Here is a 19,347-nt window from a genome sequence, read left to right as displayed (position 1 = left end):
TTACTAACTAACCAAATGAGCAACCATTTAGCCATATCAACAACCATGGCAAACAATGCCAAAACACAAGGTAACTTATAAAACACATATCTCACTTATCAAACACATAATTCAAGACAACTTAAATGGCCAAATACACACCAACATTTACATCATTAGCAAGCCAAATCTCATGGCTAAAATCATAGCTCAAAATATAATACCAACTCACTAGCCTATACATGCCATATACCATATTTACAAAGTATCCCAAAATACCAACAAGTTGATCAATAGTGTGATGATGTTCCTGATGATCCCCGAGTCCGAGCTAGCTTTGATTATCTATAAAACGGGGAAAGAACACACAAAGTAAGCTTTAAAAGCTTAGTAAACCACATACAAATAAATCATCTCATGAATCAATATCATTTCCATCAATTAAGTAAGATATGAATAAACACATCTAAATATACATTCAAGTTCACAAACATTTCTCATTGTACACATATTCAATATCATAATTGAATTCATCAAATACTTCCCTTTTCAATACTCGTATGAATCTCGTGCGTACCTGAGTCACTTAACTCATTCACACATTCTTTCTCGACTTTACTTTGCCCGTTGAACCGTTCCAAAACGTTAAGGATACTCGACAATCACATATAGCTCGTATAATGCCATATCCCAAATATATTCTTAAATGTTATCACATATCGATGCCACTGTCCAAAATAGGGTCTTACACAAAATTGATTAATGATGCCAATGTCCTAGACATGGTCTTACACGTAATCACAATACAATGTCAATGTCCCAAACATGTTCTTACATGTAATCACATCTCGGTAACCTAATGTCATGACATTCGTATCCTATACTATTCCTAAGGTTCGTACGGGACTTTCAGATGTCGTAACTCTGCCGATTCTTGCTCGTAATTACTCGTTCAACATTTATAACAATTCAATGATAATTAAAAATGTATAATTAAATTTAAAGACATTTATTTGTATATAAACTTACCTCGTATTAGGGATTGACGTATCGAGTCGACTATCCAATAACCTTCGATTTTCCCCGATCTGAATCTGATTTCTTTCTTTCAAGATCGATATGTTGTAACACTCCAAACTCGGCCTAGACGTTATGGCTGGATCTGGCAACGTCACAGGAGAGTGCTTTTGGAAAACCTTAGCAAATTACAAATCGAGCAGTTTATTATCTTTACTTAAGTCGTGAAATCCTTATTCCAATTACTACCAGAAAACAATTCTTTTACGGGAAGCAAAATTTTCATTCATTTTTAATAAAACCATAACCTTAATAGTTTAAACTCCCAAAACCCAAAATAAGTAGTTCAAGTCCAAAAATAAATCCCAAAACAAATAAAAATAAAACTGATGTAATAAATGTTACTCAAAATCCATATGTGTTTAACAGTGGTCACCATCGAGCCCTTCGTCACACCGGTCCATCTACTGCTGAGGATTACCTGACATAAAATAAATAAATGGGTGAGTTTAAAATAAATAAAGGGGTGAGTTTTCACAAACTCAGTGTGTACATCCCCACAAATAGCATGCATACAAACAGATAACAGATTACAGATATTTAGCCTTAGCCTTACAGATATCACATGCATAACAAATCAGATATCAGAAATCATGCCTACCAACCCTGCACACTATCTCCGTCCAGCCCAACACTCCATGTGGGGATAAAATCGACCCACCCAGCCCTACGCACCAAATGGTACCATAAAACAGTACATAAAGGATATACGCAGCTTAGCTGCCAGATAACAAGCTAATCGCCTCTCAGACTTCCTTCTCTTCATAGCAATCCCAACCCAATGCAATACGTCATAAATATCATGGCATGCTTATATGCAGATAACGGATCATATCAATATCATGGCAGAACATTTATACAAAATCAGACAGACACACATGCTTATATTATCATGCTTTAGCATACAATTCATCAATCATTCAGAATATGGAGCCTAAGTAATACTTACTGCCCCTACAATTAGTCACGGTCAACTTAGGCGACCCGTGCAACCTTACAAAATATTCCAAAACAAATAGGACTCACACGCCTATGTGCCCTACCTGTTTGGGTCACACGACGCAAATTGGCCTTGCCTATGTGGATCACACAGCTTGGCCCAGATTCCCACACGCCCGTATGGTTCACTCGTGTGGGACCACACGTCCGTGTGGCCCACATGGCCCATTTGTCTGAGCCTGTGCCTGGCACATGGCCTACAAGCCATCAGACGCCCGTGTCTATGGTCTCCGTGTGGTAAGCGCATGGCCTGGCTCATCGATCATACGGCCGTGTATAGCTGCACGACCTCCACACAGGAAATCCACACCCCCGTGTGGCATCGACAGTTTTGGTTTCAACTTTTAATGAAACCATTTTTAGTGTAACCGAAGTACACACCTAATTCATTTTCGCTGCTAATCCAACCACGAGTACTCCAAATCCTAAGATTGATAATACCGAGCCCAAATCAGGCACTTAAATCGACTTACATAAGAATGGAAAAATCTTCAAACACAAGATCTACTTACCTTCGGCAAAGAACGGTGATTCTCGCTGCTAATAACTCGATTAATGATCCATAAAACCTTAAATATCTCCTAAATAGTAAACAAATCGCTCTTAATAACCTCCAATAGAAATCACTTAAATTTATTAACAATCAAACTAACCTAACTGACGAAATCGCTAGCAAAATGACACAACTACTCGAATGAGAAGAAAAACGAAGAAGGAAAAAGAAAGAAAATAATTTTGGCAACTAGGTTTTTGGGGAAAACAAAAGAAAAGACGGTAGAGAACAAAAAGAATGCCTTTTTCCAAAAAGAAGGAAATAAACCATAATTTCCCTTAAAACCCCAACTCAGATTTCTGATAAGCCCAACTCTTAATTGAGACTTGCAGCAAAAATAATCACATTGCCACTACAGAGAGTCGAACCCTGATAAACCGTAAATTATACATATTTTGGCCCCATGTTTAATGCATTTTATGGATGATTTCTCATTAGAATTGGTGAATTTGATGCTCCTAATGCTTTAATTTCATATTTTATACTTCGGAGAGCATAGGAGAGCGAAAAGAACGAGAAACGGGCCAAAATAGAGAAAATGGGCCAAAGTACGAAATCAACACGGCCTGGACCTCTTCACACAGGCAGACCACACGGCAGTGTCAACCTGGCAGAATTGAAGCACGATTCACACGGGTATAGCACACGTCCGTGCCATTCTAACAGGCTTAAACACGTCCTAAAGTAATCGCACACAAGCATGTCCCTACCGAGCCTAAGTTGAGTCTAATTCAGAAAAGGCTAATTTTGAGGGCATCTAGGCATTCCAAAGCCTATACATACACCCTAGAGGAGGAAGAAAAGGGGGGGATAAGAGTGAGTAAGGAATTACTCCAATGAAGCCGATTGATCCATCTCAGAAGCCGGATTCATCATCAAGACTGAAAATCTCTCCTCAATTTCCCTTCAGGAGTTTTGGTTTTCTTTATGTTTTGTATTCTTTACTCTTCTGAGATGTTTTCTTATTTAATTATGAACTAAAACCCCTAAATACCTAAGGAGAATGAAACTTAAGACAAATCTTGTTATTATTTTGTGAATCGTATGATAAATATTTAACTTGTTCTTAATTTTGTGTTCTTAATTCTTTTTTTGATATCCTAGGATACTGATTCAAGACATGCTCTTATTCAGAGGAGGAATAGACCCCGTTTAAGAGTACTTTTGTCATAATTAAGCGGAGTTGATTGCGCACCTAGAAATAGGGTGACAAGATTTTGCTGGATTAGGGTGAAACCTAATAAGGGGATCTATAGATCGAGTTAATGCAACCCTAGAGTGTTAATTAAAGAAAAGTCTCGGTTATTCAATCTAGGGATTAGACATTATTAGTCTTGAATAGGGATAATAACATAACTTAGGGATCTTTATGGTACAAGTTGAATGAATAAATCGTCCGATTTGGAGCCAAAATAACAAGTAAAGTCTAAATGGATTTTTCCTTAGGTATTGTCTTCATTCAATCGAGTTTCCCAAAAGCAATTCCCCAGTTCTTTTCTTTGTGAGTTCTTAGTTTAGATAATTAGTTAATTAAAACAAAACTCTTTATTCTTAGGCTAGATAATAAAAAGATACTAATTACTAGTACCTTTAGTTCCTTTGGGTTCGACAATCTGGACTTGCTGAAACTATACTACTGTTCGATAGGTACACTTGCCTACATCGTGATAATAGTTAGTCCAAGAACGAGTAATTATAAATATTTAAAACCTATCACGAAACCTCGCGATCAAGTTTTTGGTGCCATTGCTGGAGAACTAAAATATTAGGAACACTCAATTTTTATTACTTTAGCCATTTATTTTTCTTGCAATTTAATTTAATTTTATTATTATTTATTAACTTCTTTTTTCTTTCTCTTGACAGGTTTTCATAGTTTATGACTAGAAGAAACCCACCGAGACAATTACTGTTTGACGAAGAAATCGATCGCACAGTTTGTTGAAACCAAAAAGAAATAAGGCAAAGCTTAAGACATACGGAGAACGAGCAAGAAGACGATACTCAACCCCCAACCGAAGAGATGGCTGAAAACCAAGGCAATCAGCTACCTCTTGCAATTGAAGCTAATCAAAATCCTGCTCCACGTACTATGTATGACTATGCTAAACCTTTTTTAACAGGAACTGAGTTAAGTATAGTTAGACATGCTATTTCTGCAAATAATTTCGAACTAAAACCTAACACAATTCAGATGATACAGCAGTTTGTTCAGTGATGGTTTGCAGGATGAGGATCCCAACACTCACTTGGTGAACTTTTTGGAGTTTAATGACACTTTCAAAATTAATGGCATTTCTGATGATGCCATTCGCCTTTGGTTATTCCCTTTTTCACTGAGAAACAAAGCTAAACAGTGGTTAAACTCGTTACCACGAGGGTCTATCACTACTTTGGGAACAAATGACCGAAAAATTTCTACTAAAATATTTTTTGCAGGCTTAAACGGCTAAGTTACGTAATAATATCTCTTCTATTGTGCAGATGGACTTAGAAACACTTTACGATGCATGGGAGAGATATAAGGATCTATTGCGAAGGTGCCCTTACCATGGGTTACCTCTATGGCTGCAAGTTCAAACGTTTTACAATGGTGTGAATCCCTCGACAAGACAGATGATTGACGCAGCTACTGGAGGAACCATCAACAACAAAACACCTGAAAAGGCTTATGAATTCATTGAAGAAATGTCACTGAATAATTATTAGTGGAAAGTCATGAGGACTAAGCCAACAAAAATAGCCGGTGTTTATAACGCCGACTCAGTTACTATGCTGTCAAATCAGGTAGAACTTCTCAATAAAAAGATTGATGGTTTACTCGGTTCTACGCAGGTACATTCAGTAATGAGGTGTGACTCAAATGGGGGAGGTGTTCATACAGAATATTAATCCTTCAATCCTACAACCGAAGAGGAACAAGTAAACTGTATGGGTAATAATAACTTTAGATCTCAAAACAACCCATACAGTAATACTTATAATGTAGGTTGGAGGAACCACCCAAATTTCTCCTAGGGTGGTAAAGGGAATCGAAAGCCAAAAAATCCTCAGGGTTTTCAACAGCCACCTTATCAACAAGAGAAGAAACTGAACCTTGAGGAGATGCTCTCAAAATTCATATCAGTGTTAGAAATCTGTTTCCAAAATACCGAGACAGCACTTAAAAATCAACAAGCATTGATCCAAGGACTCGAAACTCAGATAGGCCAGCTATCCAAACTAATCTCTGAATGACCACAAGGTAGCTTACCAAGTTATACTGAACCTAACCCAAGGGAACACCTCAACGCAATTAGTACTCAAGATAAGGAATGATTCATTGCGCCTGAGCCAGAATTGATGCAAGAAACTGTGGTGAGCAAAGGTAAAAGTGAGGTAAGTCATAACAAAACAGTGAATGAAGAATATAAACCTCGTGTCCCATATCCTAACGTGACAAGAAAAGATCGCTCAGACGAACAATTCGGTAAATTCCTTAAACTTTTAAAAAAATTACATATTAACTTACCGTTTATTAAAGCTCTGTCGCAGATGCCGAATGCAATGAAATCTTTAAAAGAGCTTTAGTAAATAAGTGAAAGTTGGACGAAGCGTCGCATGCAGAGCTAAACGCAGTCTGCTCAGCTATTCTACAGAATAAGCTACCTCGCAAATTGAAAGATCCAGGGAGTTTTACAATTCCTTGCTTAATTGGTAGTTTAGATATAAATCACGCATTAGTTGATTTAGGGGCTAGTATTAACGTCATGCCTTACAAAATGTTTAAGCAACTAGGTCTTGGGAAACCTAAACAAACTAGCATGAGCATTCAATTGGCAGATAAAACTATAAGATTTCCTAGGGGTATTATTGAAGATGTACTAGTGAAAGTAGATAAGTTCATATTTCTCGTTGATTTTGTTGTTCTAGACATAGAGGAGGATAATAACACCCCTTTGATTTTAGGGAGGCCTTTTTTAGCAACTGCTAAAACAACTATTGATGTTGGCACAGGTGAGCTTACACTTCGTGTGGGAGACGAAACGATCACCCTTCAAGCTTGTAATTCTAACATCACATCGAACATTGAAGGTAATGGTCCACACCAATCTACTAAAACTGACAATATGACCTTGCAGAAATTGAGCTTTAAAGAAGTTCACGAGCCATGTTCCAGAAATGATAGAGGACACATTCATGAAGAACGAAGGCTACGAATAGATAAGCTAGATGAATGGCAAGCACATAAATCGAGAACACACGATAAACCAAAACTACGCTAAAACGAGCCCGATACCTCTCCACATCAACTTAAGGTTGGTGATAGAGTCTTACTAGATGCCGTAGATCCCCACATTGTCACTACCACACCGAATGAGGAAATCTATCTTACGGTACTCAGTATTTTTCCATTCGGTACGGTGGAGGTGAGTCATCCCAGGTTCGGTACTTTTAAAGTAAACAACACCCGTTTAAAACCTTATTTTGATGAGACTGATAGTAGGAATGAGGAGTATAAACTTCTCGAACCACCATGACCATACAACGGAGAGGTAAGTCGAGCTTAGGCTATAAATAAGCGCTTCTCGGGAGGTAACCCGAGCACTAACAATATTAATTTCTTAGAATTTTGGTATTTAACCCCTAACTTACTAATAGAAATCTTGAATACAGGTGTTTCCACAGAGACACGACCAAGCACACGGGCGTGCTTAAGGCTATGTGAAAATAGGGCAAAAGATTTCCCCAACACGAGCTACGATTAAATGCCACGGCCGTACGATACGGTCATGGTCGAGCCTGTCAAAACAACACGGGCGTATGACATGCCCGTGTGGGACCCGTAGTTGAAACTGAGGAACTAGCACGAGTGTGTCTAACACCTATGCTCGAACCTGTTAAATTAACAAAGGCGTGGAGCTTGAACACACGAGCGTGGGAGAAGCGAACGAAGCTAAACACGGCCGTGCAACACGGCCGTGTGAACCCACACGCCCGAAGAACACAGGCGTGTACTAAATGTTATACGCACCCAAATTTGAAATTCACGAATCACACGGGCTGAAATTGGAGGACACGGGCGTGTGCCATGGCCGTGTGCCCCAAAATCTATAAATGCCCTGCACTATTCACTTTCTTCCCCATTCAAAAAAAACCTAACCCTAGCCGCTGCAACTCTACACGGCCCCCTGCCACGCCCGTGCGCCGCCTTCAACTTCGTTTTTGACGCTCAATCTCTCTCCCTTAGTGTTTGTTTACTCTTTTCACTTCTATTTTACTTATTACTAATGCTTATTATTACAATAATTTACTCCAAGGAAAAGGCTAATTTTAAAGGCTTCTAGGCATTCCAAAGCCTATAAATACACCCTAGAGGAGGAAGAAAAGGGGGGAGAAGAGGGAGTAAGGAATTACTCCAATGAAGCCGATTGATCCATCTCAGAAGCCGGATTCATCATCAAGACTGAAGATCTCTCCTCAATTTCCCTTCAGGAGTTTTGGGTTTTCTTTATGTTTTGTATTCTTTATTCTTCTGAGATGTTTTCTTATTTAGTTATGAACTTAAACCCCTAAATACCTAAGAGGAATGAAACCTAAGACGAATCTTGTTATTATTTTCTGAATCGTAGATAAATATTTAACTTGTTCTTAATTATGTGTTCTTAATTCTTATTTTGATATCCTAGGATATTGATTCAAGACATGCTCTTATTCAGAGGAGGAATAGACCCTGTCTAAGAGTACTTTTGTCATAATTAAGCGGAGTTGATTGCGCACCTAGAAATAGGGTGACAAGATTTTGCCGGATTAGAGTGAAACCTAATAAGGGGATCCATAGATCGAGTTAATGCAACCCTAGAGTGTTAATTAGAGAAAAGTCTCGGTTATTCAATCTAAGGATTAGACGTTATTAGTCTTGAATAGGGATAATAACATAACTTAGGGATCTCTACGGAACAAGTTGAATGAATAAATCGTCCGGTTTGGAGCCAGAATAACAAGTAAAGTCTAGGTGGATTTTTCCTTAGGTATTGTCTTCATTCAATCAAGTTTCCCAAAAGCAATTCCCCAATTCTTTTCTTTGTGAGTTTTTAGTTTAGATAATTAGTTAATTAAAACAAAACCTCTTTATTCTTAGGTTAGATAATAAAAAGACAGTCATTACTAGTACATTTAGTTCCTTTGGGTTCGACAATCCGGTCTTGCTAAAACTATACTACTGTTCGATAGATACACTTGCTTACATCGCGATAATAGTTAGTCCAAGAACGAGTAATTATAAATATTTAAAACCTATCACGAAACCTCGCGATCAAACCCCTGACCCTAAGCGTATTCCCTTGCCATTTAACCACTAGACCAGCAAGCCCATTCTGTTAAGTTTTACCCACAATTCCATATAAGCCCGCTGACCTCAAGTCAAAATTTATTCAAATAAAACCCAAAATTTAGCCCAAGTTAACGCTTAAACTTGGAACCTCCCAAACACACCCCAGAGCATATAATCACTTAACCCAACATATAATTAAGCCAAAATAACATGAATCACAAATTTAGACACTTCCAAGCCCAATACTCACAAAAGCCGAAAATCAAAAATTTGGGGCATTACATATGTATTCAAAATTAACTCATTTATTCATTGACTCATTCAATTCAGTCCTAAAACACATATTTAAGCAAATTTGCACTTTGGCCCCAAACTTTCACATTTCTTACAAGTTAGTCCTTATTTCATAAAAACACAAATTACACAAAATCTCAATATTCCATGCTTGGCCGAATTACCCTTAGCCCCTAGCAACCCATATTTATCATCATTTCACACATTTAACCACACATTTTTTTCTTTTCACAAATTAATCCCTAATATGCATTTTCATCAAAAATTACTATATAAAACTTGTAAAAGTATTAGCAAATATTCATATTTCATCATAAAACATTCAAGAGCTCAAGCATTCATCAATGGCTCCTCATAAAATCATGAACAAATTCAAAAATTAAGGCACGGGCTAGCTAGAACACGAAGCAACGATTATAAAAACATAGAAATTATCAAAAACCGAGCTCAAAACATACCTCAATCAAAGCTTGTAATTGTCGAATATAACAAACCCTAAATGGCTTTCTTCTTCCTCTATTTTTGGTTCAAAGAAAGATGAATGCCCAAATTTTATGATTTGTTTTATTATAAATTACCTTATTAATCAAATACCAAAAGTAACCTTAATGAAATCATTATAAATTTACCTAATACATGCCCATTTATGACCATTTCCACTATCAATGGTCTAATTTCAACATAAGGACTTTTCATTTAATAAATCATAGCAATTAAACACCTTTATCAATTAGAATGCAACTTTTGCATTTTACGCAATTAAGTTTTTTTCTCTCAAATTGAGCTATTAAATGATAAAATTAGCTCACGAAATTTTCACACATACATGCTATCATGCTATAAACACATAAAATAATATTAAAATAATTTTCCAACCTTAGATTTTTGGTTCCGAAACCACTATTCCGATTTAGCTAAAACTAGGCTGTTACAAAAGCATATTAGGACAAACTCCATGATTGCAGATCTACTTACTAAGGGACTACACCCAAGATTTTTCATGAGCACATTGCTCATATAGGTGTAATATCATTTAAGGATATTTGGTTTTAGTGGGAGTTTGTACTTTTAAATGCATGTTATAAACACATTTTCAATTATTTTAGTTTACGGATATTAAATTTATTTTCTGTAGAAATAAAGTTTATTTGGTTTATTCACACTCTGGTTTTGGTAAGGTTTGATCTCACTAAGGTTTGAGGAGGACTAGTTGGAAATAGACATGTTTAGATCATATTGCATGTAATTTCCATGCTACACATCCATACTTGATCTATGTCATTTGGTTGTTTTAATATACGTGATCATGGATGGATATAGTTACAATATATATATATAATGAAAGTTGCCTTGGTTCTATGTTAACATAATTAATGGACGAGATGTTCGGAATACCTTTTGAATATGATAGTAAAATTTTGAGCTCATAAGGTTATATAATGACATGTAATTATAGAGTAATTAGTATATATATGTGGTCCAACTAGGAGATTGTTTGAAAATATGGACATCACATATATAATAAGGGTAATTACATGTTATTATTTACTATCATAATAGGTTAGCCCAAATTAAAAGTGATCTGATTTGGTTATGGCTTATTGGGCTTTAATTATTAAATAAATTATATGTCAAATATGTGTGAATACTCTAGTAAATAAGTTTTATTCAATTTCTAATTAATGATTGGCTAATTAGGAATTAGGGCTAATGTGCCAAAGTTATATATATTAGGGTTAAGGTCCCAAAATTACAAACAAGCTAACTTTTCTAATATCCCATCTTTAGGAAAGAGAGAGCTACATTCTTTAGATTAGTTGTGTACTAATTTGGAAGATAAAAACACCAAGATTCGTAGATTTCAAGAAATCGATGAATTTAGCTACGCTTCTGCATTTAGTTTTGTTCTTGATTTATTCTTGATGATTTGACATAATAGATCCGAATTTACAGTTTAAGTTTTAATTCAGATTTATTTTACAAATCTAACAGAGTATACTTACTACTACATTCCTTCACATGTATTTGGATGTATAACCCCCTTTTTTGTTATTAATTAACTTGTCAAAAGAAGTTATCAAAACGAAAATTTACTCATAAATTAGTGAGTAATGATAAATCTTATATTTTATTAGAGACAATAGCATTGTTGATCACAAACTTATGTAGTTGTGCAGGATAATGAAAATCAAATGACAAAGGTTCATTATAAGCCATATCCTAATAAGCTTTGGGCTTTATTTTTTTAATCTGATTTCTTAAGGGTAATTTTGGTTTTTTTATGTATGTAGTTTGCATTTTTTCGTTTCTATTTTCATCACTCAACTATGTCAATGTTCTTATTTTGGTTAATTTTAAATAATTTCAATATTAGTCTTAAAGTTTGTATTTGTTTCTATTTTGGTCACGCAATATTAAATTGGTAACGTAAAGCATTTTTCTAACTGGTATAATAATACATTTAATCTTCAATACTTGTATATTCTATCAATTTGATCCTAATTCTAAATAATTTAATAAATTTAACCCTTCACATTTACAAATTCTATTAATTTAATTTTCAAACTCCCTAACCAAAACTTTTAGTCTTAAAACAGAAACATTTCACATCTACAAGTTTTTAAAACCCAAAAAAGAAAAAAAAAACTTTTTCAATTATGCAAATATGACATATTTTGAGGATGAGGCTGGTGGTAAAGTTGATAGAGGGTCTCAAATTGTAGCAAAAAGCTAAAGTAGGCATGGGTGAAGGATTAGTTCATGGAAATTGAGGATTGGACTCCTTCACTCTCCTCGAAATACAAAGCAACTTGGGTGGAAATTTAAGGATTCCCTTTGCATGTGTGGAATTACAACAACACTTAAGAAGAAGATAGCAAAACTAGAGGTTTGGAGGTTTTGCTGCTCCTTACCACCGCTTGGGCAATTACCTTATTTGAAATCTCTCTTCCTATTGCTTGAGTTCGTGGGGACTCGATTGCTTGAGTCCAGCTTGGCTCATTTTTGTCTATATTGATCGAGAGATTTAATGTTTTATAACGTTTCATGGGTTTTTGAGTATATTTGTGTGATCTATTTCGGTGATTAATCGTTTAATGGTGTGGTTTTGCATTTATAACAGTCAAATTTGATATTTTTTTTTCGATAAAATCAAACCTTCATACTTTCTTTTTATAATTTTTTTCTTAGTCAATATGCCATGTTATCAATTTCAAAATCTACTATATAATAAATAACAAAATACACAAACTCCTATTGGAAACTCAACTTTGTAACTAAATACTTTTTATAACATCATTATGACATGTTCATTACAACATCAATTTTTAATTACATGAATACCGAGTATTTTTTATTTAAAAATGTGACATCAACAAAATTGACAAAAAAAAATTTAATAATGCTAACAATTGGACTTGATTTTCAAATATAAAAAATAGGAAATAAAAGTATAGGGACTAAATTCAAAAATTTTTAAGAGTATATAGACTTATGGCATATTTTAACATTTATACTACAAAATATTTATTATTAATATATTTATAATTGTAATAAATATTTATTATTAAAATATTAATATTGAATATTTTTCAATAATATATGAAGAATGTAATTTAAAATTATTATTTTTTAAAATTATTATTAAAATAAAATTAAAATATTAAGTAATTTATTAAAATAATTTATTATATTAATAATTTATTATATTATTAAATATAAATAATTAAATATGTATTTTTAATAAAATTGAAAATGATAATATTCTATTATTTTTAAATATTTTTAAATATAAAATTTTATTATTAATATAATAATATTAAATTTCACTTTACTTAATTTTTATATAAAAATAAAATTACTCACAAAGAGTTTTTTTTATTGGGAACTGACTGATGCTTTTTAAAATGGTAAGTCATTTTATAAAAAAAAAAAATAATTAACTTTCGGTTAACCTGTAACAAAATACTTTGGACAAGATACTCAAATTTCTATTGATAACCTCAATTTTCTAATCAAAAATTTTGTAAAAATTCCTATTGAAAAATCCATTTTCTATTTTAATTCAATAGATTAATTAAAGTTTGAATATTTAAAAATTACCAATATGTTTGAATACTTAATTGTAAAAAATATATTGCAATTTTAGAATTGATACTTTTATATAAATAATAATGTATATTTTAAATAATCAATGTGATAAGTATTAAAATTTTTAATATAATTAATATTAACCATATTTAATAACATAAAATAATTTTGTGGTTAAATTGTAATGTTACATATATATATATATGAATAAATTTTCTTATTGAAAAAATATCGAAGTAAATAAAAATTTAATTGATGCAAGTCGCTTCCCATCATCTCGAGAATTTGTGAAGCACGTGAAGCACCATCTCGATTCTCAAAAACAATTGCTGTAAAATGCATTAATCAATTTTTTATGAAGTTGGCCGATGAACATGCTGCATACATTTTAATGGATATTTTAATAATATTCAGGTCAACTTTAATGGTTGCTCATTTAAATCAATTTCTAAACTTATTCTATCTATTCTTCTTCTTCTTCTTTTCTCTAAAGCAACTCCTCAACTCTTTCATTTCACTTTGCGCTATTCTCTTCCTTGGTCTGCATCTCACTTCCTTTTTCAAACCTTTTCTTTACTAGAAAAAAAAATGGCTTTGGTGGGTGAAGCTTTTCTCTCTGCTTCCATCGAGGTGCTGCTTGATAGGATTGTTTCTGGAGATGTTCTGAGGCTTATCAAAGGAAAGAAACTTGAACCTGTGCTGCTGAAGAAACTGAAGCCAACCTTGATGTCGGTGAAAGCAGTGTTGGATGATGCTGAAAATAAGCAGATTACCAACCCAAGTGTCAAAAGTTGGACTGATGAGCTCAAAGATGCTGTTTATGATGCCGAGGACCTCCTGGACGAGATCTCTACTGAAGCTCTTCGGAACAAGATCGAATCCGAATATCAAACCACTGCTATGAAGCAGGTTAGTAGCTTTTTCTCTTCTTTCAATCCTTTCAAAGATGGGATGCAGTCCAAGCTGGAGGAGATCCTTGGGAGACTAGACTACCTACTCAACCAAAAACAGATTCTGGGTCTGAAAGAAAACTATAAAGGAGAAAAGGCATTTCAAAGAACGCCTGCAACTTCTTTGGTGGACGAGTCTGATGTTTGTGGCAGAGATGATGAAAAAGAAGAAATAATGAAGTTGTTGGATCCTCAAAATCTGTCTGAAAATCAGATAGATGTGATTCCCATTATGGGTATGGGCGGGCTTGGCAAAACCACCTTTGCCCAATTGATCTACAACGACCCCAGAGTAGATAAATGGTTTGACCGCAAAGCATGGGTGTGTGTTTCAGAGGAATTTGATGCTTTCAAAGTAACCAAAACCATTCTTGAAGAGATCAAATGTAGCAGTGATGGAAGTGAGAACTTAAATCAGCTTCAACGTAAACTCAAAAAGCAGTTGTCGGGAAAGAAATATCTAATCATTTTGGATGATGTTTGGAACAAGAATTATTTTCATTGGAAAGAGCTTGCAAGTCCCTGCACTTCTGGGGCCAAGAATAGCAAGATTATTGTAACAACACGTGATGAAAATGTTGCAGCAATCATGAGGAACGTTCCAACTTATCATTTAGATGTGTTATCAGATGATGATTGTTGGAAGTTATTTGCAAAGCATGCATTTGATGGTTCAAGCCCCGCCAAGCATCCAGATCTGATGGCAATCGGGGAAGCAATTGTTAAAAGATGTGGCAGTCTCCCTTTGGCTGCAAAAGCTCTTGGAGGTCTTCTGCGTTGCAAACCAGATGCTGATGAGTGGAACAAAATTTTACATAGCAATTTTTGGGACATTCCAAATGATGCAACTAATATTCTTCCAGCATTAACATTGAGTTACCATTATCTTCCTTCCCATTTAAAGCGATGTTTTGCTTATTGTTCAATTTTCCCTAAAGATTACGAATTTGAAAAGGAAGAACCTATTCAATTATGGATGGCTGAAGGTCTTTTAGAGCATTCCAAAGACAATGGAGATCTGGAAGAACGGGGTAACGAGTACTTCAAAGATTTGAGATTGAGGTCATTTTTTCAACAATCCAAAGGAAAGAAATCTTGTTTTGTCATGCATGATCTAATTAGTGACTTGGCTAAATTTGTCACCGGAGAATCCTTCTGCAGATTGGAAGGGAGTGGTGGTTCTTGTGTAATAACTGAAAAGACTCGTCATATGTCCAATGTCCAAGAACTATATGATGTGCGGCAAAAATATCAGAGTTTAGCGAAAGCAAAGGGTTTGCGTACTTTCTTAAATACAAAGTCATGCTGGTGGCCATTATATGTCAGCGATGTGCTAATGCATGATTTGATGGTGAAATCAAGCTTACGAGTGCTTTCATTGGCTGGGTATAGAAATATCAACAAATTGCCCGAAGATATTGGTAATTTGAAGCATCTACGAAATTTGAATCTCTCAAGAACTTCAATAAAAAGGTTGCCAAACTCTTTGTGTACATTGTCTAATTTGCAAGCATTAAAATTACGTGGATGTTATTACCTTTATGAGTTGCCGAGAGACATTGAGAGATTGATCAACATGCTATATCTTGATATCAAGGGAACAAAGTTAACAAGGATGCCAGAAGGAATGGGTAGGTTGAAAGATCTTCAAATAGTAACAGATTTTGTTTTAGGCTGTCAAACTGGATCAAGAATTAATGAGTTGGGAAAGCTCAAGCATTTACATGGAAGACTTTCCATTTCAGGACTAAAAAATGTTGCAAGTGCCATAAATGCCAAAGATGCCAATTTGAAGGATAAGGTGAATCTTAAAGAGTTGGAGTTGATATTGGGTAAAGATAATGATATTGATGGTGATTCAAGGCATGATAGAGAAGTACTTGAACAATTAAAGCCTCATACAAAATTGGAGCATCTTGTTATTAGGAGTTATAAAGACATAATATTTTCGGAATGGGTGGGGCATTCTTCCTTCTAAATATAGTATCTTTGGGGTTACATGATTGTAAATTTTGCATATCCTTACCGCCGTTTGGCCAATTATCATCTTTGAAATCTCTTTCCATTTCCGGGTTGAGTGGAGTGATCATAGTTGGTGATGAGTTCTACGGGTATGGGCAAGCTTCGACTAAATCATTTGTATCCCTTGAAATGCTACGCTTTGAGAATATGAAAGAGTGGGAGGAATGGTGTTGTTGGAGTGATGAAGCTTTCCCTCTTCTACAAGTGCTGTGCATTAGAGATTGTCCAAAACTAACTAAGTCTCTTCCCAAACGCCTCACTTGTTTAAAGAAACTGAAGATTGTAGATTGTGAGAAGCTGGGAGGCTTGCTTCCAACGGCACCAAGCATTTTCGAACTTGTGTTACTGAAATGCAAAGCATTGCAGTTAGAGCCATTGGCTTGTGGGCTTCGGGAGTTAGACATTCGAGATTCGAATATGGATGATTCCGTATTGGAACAAATGTTGCAATGATGCACGCTTATTGAAAACTTAAGTTTGTGGCGTTGTTCAGAAATTAGATCCCTTCCTAAAGTTAAGGTGCCCATCACGCTGAAGCGATTTAGAATCGATTCATGTGAAAACTTGGATTATTCCAATATCTTCTTGTATACATCCATTGAATCCTTGCTCATAGAGAGTCATAAATGTCATGGACTGGAATCTTTCCCATTAGGATCGCTTCCTATGGTAAAGCATGTTAATATTGAGGGACGTGAAGACTTGAAGTTTATTAGTGCTACTTCAGAGGGCTCTCACCACCAGCATCTCAATTATTTGGATATACGGTTTTGCCAGAATTTGATATCTTTTCAAATTGAAGATGGATTAGCTGTCACCAATTTGACCCAACTTGTGCTTTTCAGTTGCAGAAGTTTAAAATCATTGCCAGAGCAAATGCACTCCGTTTTTCCATCCCTTGAGGATTTAGCAATAACTGATTGTCCAGAAATAGGGAGGGTTTCAAACGAGGGTTTGCCCTCCAAATTAAAAAAATTTACAATATCAAGGAGTGATAAATTAATTGAGAGCTTGATTAGGAAAAAGGAATGGAGTTTGCATAAACTCCCTTCTCTTACATCTTTCTATATCTCATATTCGGAAGCAGAGATGGAGTGTTTTCCAGATGAGCATCTGCTTCCCTCTTCTCTTACATCTATCGAGATCTCCGATCTTCGAAATCTAAAGAGTTTGGAGTATAAGGGGTTTCAACACCTCACCTCTCTTTGCAAATTGTCTATCTTCAGCTGTCCCAACCTCCAAACCATGCCGCCAAACATGTTCCCTTCCTCTCTTTCTTGTTTGTTTATCTTCAATTGTCCCAAGCTCCAATCCATGCCGCCAAACATGCTCCCTCCCTCTCTTTCTCGTTTGTTCATTCGAGAATGTCCTTTGCTGAAGGAACATTTTGAAAAGGATAAAGGTAAATATTGGCCCAACATTTCCCACATCCCTGTCATTCAACTTGATGAACAAGTCATCATATAGGAGGGGCAGTGACTGAGAAAACAAACGTTCTGACGTAGGTATTCCCATTCATTTTTTACTTTCATGGCAAATGTATTTTTGCTTCTTCTTTTTTTTTTAAATAGAATTAGATCTGCAAAATATGTTTAACTTATGGAAACTTATCATCCTGCTTCTATCTGGTTACAAGTTGTAGTTGATGCATGATTGTCATCCAAATGAAGGTTTTTTCTTTGGACTTCAATTCGATCATCTTACATTATTGCTGGTTATTTATGTTGGTCGAAACTTTGGATTGAGAAGGCAACATGGAAATTAAGGATGTGAGCTGTTGCCATCAATAAAACGTGGGACTTGGTTGATTTTTTTGAATATCAATGGCAGATTTAGTTCATGCAGAACCTCATGGTTCAACCCTGAATCATATGCTGAACAATTTTGAAGGATGATCTTAAGGTAATCAACTCTTCACATTATCCTCTACTTCATGTGAATTTTGATATTTAGTATGTTTTTCTTGTGAATTTAAAGGATAATAGAAAGGTTGACTTCTGCAATTTTCCTTTTTAGGTTGGAAGAGAATGAATAACTTTATCACATAGGTAATTTCTCTTTTAAATGCTTACATGACCGTAATACCTATATTGGTGTGAATACAGGAATGCTTCTGACACAGGTATGCTAAAATTTTCTCTTAGATTTTCATGTATTGCGAGAATCCTAGGAGGATCATATTCTCATACACTTATTTGGATATACATCAGATGTTGGACACAGATACTTTAAAGGAAAATGATGAATTGAAGTAATGTAGATTTGAGGTATGCCATGCTTGCTGTTACTTGCAAGACTTGATTGCAGATTTGAGTGCATTATTGAAACTAACGTAGAAGGTTGGTTTTTTAAAGATTATCCACCATGAAAATTTCAACCGGTATTCCACTGGCATCAGCAAGAGGTTGAATGTGTCTATAACAAGTTGGTCGAAATTTTGGATTGTGAAAGCAAGATGGAGATGATCCTACATTCTTCATACATTTGAACATCAATTTCGTTTTCGTTGGAACAATCAGAGGTCAATAACAACCGCCATGTAAGGCCATGCAGAAATTGAAACTGAAATGCTGATGTGATTGAATACAAATGTGGGTTATTGTTGCATACAAAAGTTTACCATAAATTACTGTACTTGGTTGGAGCTTTTAATAACATATGAAATTACAACATAGTGAAATGTGAGTTTCGAAGGTGGATTTGTATGTATATGAATATTTTCAAGTTTTTTTCTTTCATTTATTTGAAGCATTTTGGAGGGTCATTAGATATAAAGACTTTTATAATGAGTTATTTAATTTTATTTTAATTTTTCAACTAAATTAATTACAAGTTAAAAAGACTTAAATATATATATTCTATCATTTTCTTAAAAAAACACAATCGTCTATTTGATAACTCTAAAAAATATTAAATAAATATAAAAATGAAATGAAAGAAAATTGAGAGAGCGTCAAGTACATTGTTATATTATATATATATGCACTAATTTTCTTTTTTTGCACGATGCACAAGTTATTCTGACCCATTTACCTAAAAAGGCCCATTTCCAAACAAAATTATCGAAATGG

At 34.8% G+C, this 19,347-nt stretch overlaps 1 pseudogene; it reads left to right on the top strand.

Moving 5' to 3' along the window:
* The first annotated feature begins 13,631 nt into the window (after positions 1–13,631).
* On the top strand, positions 13,632–19,040 carry LOC107957369 (putative disease resistance RPP13-like protein 1; annotated as a pseudogene).
* The last annotated feature ends 307 nt before the right edge of the window (positions 19,041–19,347 follow it).

This window comes from Gossypium hirsutum, chromosome A05, assembly GCF_007990345.1.
Source record: "Gossypium hirsutum isolate 1008001.06 chromosome A05, Gossypium_hirsutum_v2.1, whole genome shotgun sequence".
Classification (NCBI taxonomy): domain Eukaryota; kingdom Viridiplantae; phylum Streptophyta; class Magnoliopsida; order Malvales; family Malvaceae; genus Gossypium; species Gossypium hirsutum.
The sequence above is the reverse complement of the archived record's forward strand: the minus strand, read 5'-3'. Positions and strand labels throughout refer to the sequence as shown.